The following is a 7866-nucleotide window of genomic DNA, read 5'->3' as shown; positions in this document are numbered from 1 at the left end:
AGTTTTTGTCATTTCAGTCTTTCAGGACCTTTTCTAGTAGAAAACCTCTTACATCCAGGAGGAGATGTCACCTAGGGGGGATTACGTGACAGTGATAGGCTGAAGTGGCAGTGTTGTGGATGGTGGAAAAGTCTGATGGGTCGTGATCCTGTGGCGAATTAGAGGTTGAAAACCATGCATGAGCTCCCCAGTGGAATTGCATGGAGTTAGGTGACACCCTGGCTCTCCCTCCAAGACCCTGTAGTGCAGAGGTAGCTGTCCATGGAGGGCACAGGTGCAGAAGGAAAGAGGCCATGGCCTGGTACCACAGAATGTGTGCTATGAGCTCATCTGCAGAGGAGTTTGGCTGGAAAAGTCTCACCTTCAATCCCAGAAGCTGCTGGATTGGATTGGGCTGATGAAGACATGCAGGGGACCCAGGGCAAGCCGTGTCCTCGTGGGTGCTGCATGTCAGCATCCCCCATGCCAGTAGAGGAAGGCAAAGCTCTGTTGAAGGGGAGAATTCATGTCTGCAGCCAGTTACATCAGCTCTGTCCAGGCTGCCAGGCCCGTCATGGCAGAAATGCAGGATTTCAGCAATGCTGCTCAAGGTTCATGAGCTTTTCAAGAGAATTGTCAATGCAGGCTAGTGCTGTTTTCACTGAGTGAAAAATGGTGTGGAGGGAACATAAATCAGCAGGTTAGGATTTATTTCCAAACTGGAAAATGAATATTTGCCTTGTGATTTTCCAGCTTGTACTTTATGTGCACATAGATCAATTTTTTTTTTTCATTACTGCTATAATTTAATTGTGGGATTTGCTTTTACTCTTTGGAAAAAATCAAACCAAACCAAAACACCACATCAACCTTTCAGTTCTGTTATTCAAAAGAAAATTTGTTAGCAGGATATGTGCACTTCTTAAATTAGAATGTTTATTAGTTGCTCATTTACTCCTTAAACTATGAGAGGAAGTTTTGATTTTTTTCTTCTTTCCCAATCTGGTTCTGTCTGGGAAAGCTGATAAAATCTCACTTTTAAACTGCAATTTCTCCTCCTGTTTTTAGCAGACTTGATGATTGCAAATGAAAGGTGACCACAGAGGGAGTGCCTAAAGTGTCATCGTACAGGCTGATGATCATTAGTCATGGTATATATTGGGAAAGGCTCCTCATAATTTTATATGCCATAAAAATAATTTGGTTTTGCTCCGAGTCCACTAAATTGCTGTTTCAGCTGGATATTTGTTGCAGCTTGCTGCATTACAAAATCTTTGCTCATCTGGATAGTATGTCTGCAGCATGGGTGAGAAGTCATGGTAGTAGCTCTAAAGCTTTATTAGGAAGAAAGTTCCACAGTTACTGTTTAGAATGGGATAAACTAGGAAGGGAAGATAGTTTATTTGTTAGAAATGCCAGCACTATAATTTTATTCTTTTTTTGGACGTCCTTTCTACTGTCATCATATATATAAAAGCTCTTTCAGTAGGGGCTTTCTACATGTAAAATATCATAGGCAGAAAATGTATGGGAACATCCTTTTCTAGCTTTCCCTTCCAAAGGAAAGCATAGAGTAGTTAAGCTCTACATTTTCTGAAATGTTGCATGCATGTGGATGTGGAATTAAACATGCTAAGAGCTCTCTGAAATACTTCTCATACTGATACAAATATACACATTTTACTAACAACTTGCATTATCGACAACATTGTTGTCTACTGTACTCATTTCAAAAATAATGGTTTTGTGTAATTCTCAGCAATATGATAGAAACATAACCCCTGTAATGAAAACTGGTTCAAAAAAGGGACTGAAGACCTCATTGTTTGGTCGAATACATAATCTGCTGACTGCTCTGTTCAATTTGGGCTCCAGACTGTAAACTCCTGGGTCAGGTTTTTTATAATCTTGGTGTGAGCTGACTGATTGAAGCACAGACAATGGAAGGGCAAGCCAAAGGCTCCAGATCTTACTGGCATATTGTTATATCAGATTCCCACTTTGAATTTACAGGGAAAAAAAAAGTTTTTAACTCATGAGACGGGGAATAAGAACACAAAACTGTGATTTTAATGGGGACAGGTGGCAGTGTGAATCTGCAGCACCTGGAAACAGAGCCAAGAGATGGGAACCAACAGATCCTCCCAGGGAAGTGTTAATTTTCAGACCTGTCTCTCACTCACATCATCAGTTCTGTGGCTCCCAATTCACAACTAAGTAAGGTGAACTGTAAAATACAGAGGAGAGAGATTATCCCAGCTCCTTCTGAGGAAAGCAGAGATTGGTACAGCTGTGGTGATAGCATTCCCCCCTTGTGCTACAGACGTGGTCTTTTTTTTTCTGAAAAAATGGCAAGATTGCCTCTTTGGGGATGGGTCCTGTTTAAGAAACTTCCTGGGGTAGGACTGGGGAAGAGAAGATGTGCTTGCACAGTACTAAAATTTTTCTCTTCAGCTATTTTATAATTTTTTAAAAATACACTCATGGAGACCTAAGCTGACGATAAATGTCTCATTTTGGAAATTGTCACAGATTTTCCCTTTGATAACTCCACGCTTAAAGAAAATATAAGTGATTTTCTTTTCTCCTTCTTCTTTTTCTTTTTTAATTTAAGCTGACTCAATTTACTGGTATGAAACAACTTGATTTACTCAAGACATTTTTACGTCTGCCCTCTGAAAAATGTTACTTGTCTAATTTATTCAAGTAATTCAAACTAGGAAATCTGCCAAATTCTTGAAAATTCTCCAGTGACAAGAAATTATTATACTGTGACTTCTCTAGGTCTCATGGTGTTTTTATTTAGCCTGCTCATAGTTTTAGACAGTAGACAGCAACTTGCAGTTTTGACTGATGGTTTCTTTGGCACTTGGAAAACTTTGGCATATTTGAGGCACTGGGACTCTTCTGTTGGAAAAGCAAGCAATGACACACGGCTCATTCAAAGGACAATTCTCTGATGTCCTCTATGACCCAAACAGGTGAGAACTGGCCTCACCCACAGGCCAGCCTGTACTTCCCCAAGCTGCTTGCTCCACCATAACTTTCCCCAGTGTGTGAAGGAGGACACTGTGTTCTTACCCTGCTTCCAGCCTCTCCTCCGTGCTGGAAAGAGCAGAGGCTTGAGTGTGGCTGCAGCAATGTTCTCTCACCGCTGCAGGTTTCAGTCTGAAGGGAGTCCCTGGTGGCCAAAGGGCTCATGACATTAAAAATACACACTTTTGAGTCTGTGTTGACACACAGGCATTCATGGTCTTCAATAACACTTCCCTGGCATGCTCTCCTTCGATGCCAGCACACCCATTCTGGCCATGGCAGACTTCTGCCTAAGAAATGCCAATAAAGAGAGTTTAATTATTAATACTGCCTGGTGACAGCAGGGTTTTTAATGTCCTGACTCAATGCTAGTGAACTTCTGGTTAAGTGGCTGTGTCTTTTCTCCTAATCCTATTTGCAACTTGCCAGGTATAATTTATAAATGCTCAGCACTATCTTAGGTACTTTACAGAGTTTATAGTATATATACTTTTTAACTACACTGAATTTACTGCACTGAATTTACCTCGATTCTCAAGCAGATAATGAACCACTCCACAGCTATTTTTTCAAACTTATTCTTCAGAACTAAAGGAGGCTCATATTTACTTTCTGATGCTTCCAACTCATTTAGTCTGAATTTCTGGCTTTCGGTTCCAAATTTGGGAAAACAATAGGAACACTCTGTGAGATCTGTGGTATGCTTATGTGTTTGAGTATGCAAAACCACAGTGTCAAGTCCCTGGTTTTTTACCCTTTCACATCAATATTTATTGAAGGCATCATTTTTAGGCTATACAGAAGACATATTTGCATTAAAGTATCAAGTGTACACACAAAAATGAGACCTGTAACCTGGAATTTCCTCATTTCAGTTCAATTTCCTTATGCAGACAGTTGCTTAAACAGGCAGTTCGCTGACTGGAATGGTTCTGTGATGGTGAGTGATGAACCCATTAATGTTTTAATAAATAATGTTTTGTCTTCAGAATACAAGAGATGCAGACAATCAGAATTGCATTTTTACAACAATATTTGCCTGTGCTTATATCCCCAAGTGATGGAGGCCTGCAGTAACATAACCTATGTTTCACTAAAAAGGGGTTCCTGTTAAATGACTCCCTGAGCAGATTATTTTCTGTTAGGACTGTCTGATCAGCATCACATTATTTATCTGGAGAAAGAGATGCTCTTTCTTTTAGATGCTCTAAAACAGGAGTAAATAATCCCAACTGACATGAATGAAGTGTGATGGGAGCAACTCTTCACCACTGACTGTAGCACAAGAACAGGATTGCCAAGTGAAATGTTTAGACCATTTTTAAACTTTTTCACTTGCTCCCCAGCTATATTGTGATACACCTCAAAGCACCAGATGTTGTAGTTCTTGAAAGCATACACAGACAAAAAATTTTATTAAAGAGATAAAAAGTCTGCTAGTGTGTATGAGCCTTCTGCTGGTGAAACCTTAAATTGCAGATTGCTAGAAACTAGGAGGACACATCTATTTTTACTTTGCTTACATCCTTCTTAAAAGCACCCACGGAAATTCATGCATCTTCAAGTGGTGTGTTGGCAGGGGCAGATGTTCAGAGCAAAATAGCTGCTCACAGCTTCCAGCTTGTGAGAGACTTCCTCAAGTGGTGGTAGCTTCTGGCTCTTTGTGCTCAATACCTTTGGACTTTTCCTCTGCTAATTTCTGAGCAGATTTTCTAAGTGACAGAATTTATGATTTCTGCTGTTCTTATCTACTACGAATTCTACCAGGCACAGATCCTGGGAAAGCAACTGGGAAAGCCACGGGGTCTCTGCCACATACTCAGGAATCAAGGTGAGCCATCAAGTGCTAGCTCTGGCCAGCAGTGATGTGATTTAGTAGATGCCAAAATCTTTTCTTCTTGGAATGTTCCTCTCAAAGCTTTTGCAATTACCACTCATTGATGAGCGTCATGAAAACAATGTGAGGAAATAATTACAAAATAAGCAGACAAAAAAAGAAGAAAAAAAAATTAAAAAAAAAAAAGAAAAGAAAACAGATGGAAAACCAGCCTGAACTTTGGGAACACTGCAGCTCCTCGACGATTTCATTTCCTTGGGTGCCCCCTCGTGTCCATCACCAGTGTAGCCGAATGCTACAGTTTGAACTGATACAGACAAAAAGCCCCAAAGTATCCACTTGCTGTCACCTTATAAGGTTAATTCATTTCGAAATCCTTTTTCCACCCTTCTGTCTAGTTACCCTATGACTTCATCTCCGAAGTGTAAATTTTCAGGTTGAGCGCATAGTCTATGCCTTATCTTGGACTGTCCAAAACCAAAAAAGGCTTCCCTCTGCTCGTCTTTTGCCTCAAGTTTTGTGCATTTTCAGACTTCTTGAGTGACTTCATCAATGCTCTTAGGCATGATTTTAAGAGGAACAATTCCAGCTGAAATGCCAGAAAGCTGAGGATACTCACAGAAGCAGATCATATTAAAGGATTAAGTTTTGTTCACCTCAAGTATGAAAATATTTCCCATGCAGGCTGGTGTGTTGGGAAACTCAGTGCCCAGAAAGTTGAGTTACACAGAAAAGCTCTGGCTTTTTTTGTCATATGGTACTGAAGTATCTGCTTCCAATCCTCATGTTCATAGAGGAGGATCTGTCTCTTGTGGAAATTCATCAGCTTGCCCTGATATACTTCCTGTTGTGCTGCACAGCATTTGCAGCATTCCCTCACACTCCAGGCTGGATTTGTACAGCCCATTTCCATTCTTCCTGATGCTGTAAGAGCAGTAGGGAAAAAAAAAAAATATATTTTTCAAGCAAATAAGAACAGCTCTTCTCTTTGAAACCTCAACAACTGAATGTCAAAACTGTACACCCACAGGTAGATTGTATTTGATGTTTTTGGAGGCATGGCAGGAAGGAAATTGGTTGGTCTGGGCTAACAGACATGCTGATCATCACTTTTTGGCACACTTAGGAGTCAAAATAAGAGATACTAAACATGAGTAGGTGAAATGGAAAACAGGTCCTTTCCTCCTCTTGACTAAAACAACAAAATAACGCAGGGAAAGGGGCTTTGTCAATACAAATTTTTAAATGACCAGCTCTTACTCTCAGGCCTAGGACAATTTAATAAAAGGTTATTTTTTAGCCTAAATAAACCAACCTAGGGGTTATTAATTCAGCAGGCTCAATGCTATAAGTCAAAAGAAGTTTAGTTAATCCTCTAGCAAGTAGAATGGGAAAAGAACTTGAAGAGATGAAAAATTGCTTATATTTTGGCTGGTGGAAAACAGTCCTACGGAAATGTCTGAAATATTTAAGGGGTATTGTATATGAAAATTTTCATGAGTGGGAGGCAAAGACTGAAGTCTCCTGGACTGGGAACCCATTTTTTTTAACATCATTGACCTCACCTTATAAGAAGATAAAAATTGAACAGACATCTTTCTTCAGTATGACTTTAAATGAGATTCTTTCTTTGGACAGCAACTGTATCTTAGGCTTTCACAAGTGTCCTTTGCTGCTCAAATTCCAAGTGAAACACTCTGAACTTGTTTGGGACTCACAAAAATGTCTTGCAACACTTAATTGAAGCAGCAGCAATTTTGAAAGGGATGTAAAACCTAAGTCCTCACGGGACAGGACTACGTTAGTCTCTACCTAAGTAAGGCAGAAACTTTTTAATGGAAAGATATTTCAAAACTGCTCACTGCAGGATTTCTTGTGTTCATGCTGGCCTTTGTCAGAGCCTATCAGTGATTGTTTATCAGGAATATAATTTTGCCCTGATATTTTGTGAGTGCATAATTTTGTGAGATCATGCTTGGCTACTGTGGCACTTATTACCTCATCATCAGCACGAGGAACACTCAGGAAGGAAATAACCTCCAGAAGCAGAAGGAATTTGGAGAGACCCAACGTTCTTATTTTAAAAAATACACCTCTGTGAACAGAATAAAAAGAAAGACCAACTCTGTACATAGTGGTACAATCTCCATTATGATATTGCTTTTTTTCTTTTCTAAAGCACAGAACCTTAAGATTTTTAGGTAAATTACATAATTTGAGGCCTGTAAGACGCTGAGCTTTCTGGATGGAAAGATATTGCTTTAGTGCATGCCCCAGTGTGCCTCTAAATGCACAAATCATTTTGTACCATGTTCCTGGTCAGTTCATGGAGGTCTGTACCTGATCCCTGGCTGCAGCTGAGTCATTTGGTGGAAGACAGATACTGACAGTATTGAGTTTTACAAGGTGAAAATTTCCGCTTCTGCATTAATTGTTAATTAATTCTGCATTTCAAAAGCTGACAGATGGAAGTCTATACAAACATCCAGCTACAGCAGCTATTCTGCTCAGCTTCCTTCCCGTCTGTGTTATGGCGCTGATTTGCTACATGTGGGTTGAGTGCTAAAGTGAGCAATAACTTGGATGAAAACTGATTTCTTTGATTCAGTGATTCTGTGAATCATTGAGGACATCAACCCCTTGGAGTAAGTCCAGACGAGGCCACCAAGACAATCAGAGGGATGGAGCACCTCTCCTATGTGAAAGCCTGGGAAAATGGGGATTGTTCAGCTTGGAAAAGAGAAGGCTTTGGGGTGATCTAATTACAGTACCTGAAAGCACCCTACAAGAAAGATGGACAGAGACTATTTACAAGGGCATGTAGTGACAGGACAAAGGGGAATGGATTCAAAATGAGACACAGTAGGTTTAGATTAAATATTAGATTAAATTAGGTTAATTAAATTAGATTAATTTAGATTAAATATTAGCAATAAATTCTTTGCTGTGGCCATGCTGAGGCCCTGGCACAGGGTGCCCAGAGCAGCTGTGGCTGTCCCATCCCTGGGAGTGTC

The sequence above is a fragment of the Passer montanus genome, unplaced genomic scaffold (genome assembly GCF_014805655.1).
Source record: "Passer montanus isolate IOZ18808 unplaced genomic scaffold, ASM1480565v1 scaffold82, whole genome shotgun sequence".
Classification (NCBI taxonomy): Eukaryota; Metazoa; Chordata; class Aves; order Passeriformes; family Passeridae; genus Passer; species Passer montanus.
This window is presented reverse-complemented; position numbering follows the sequence as displayed.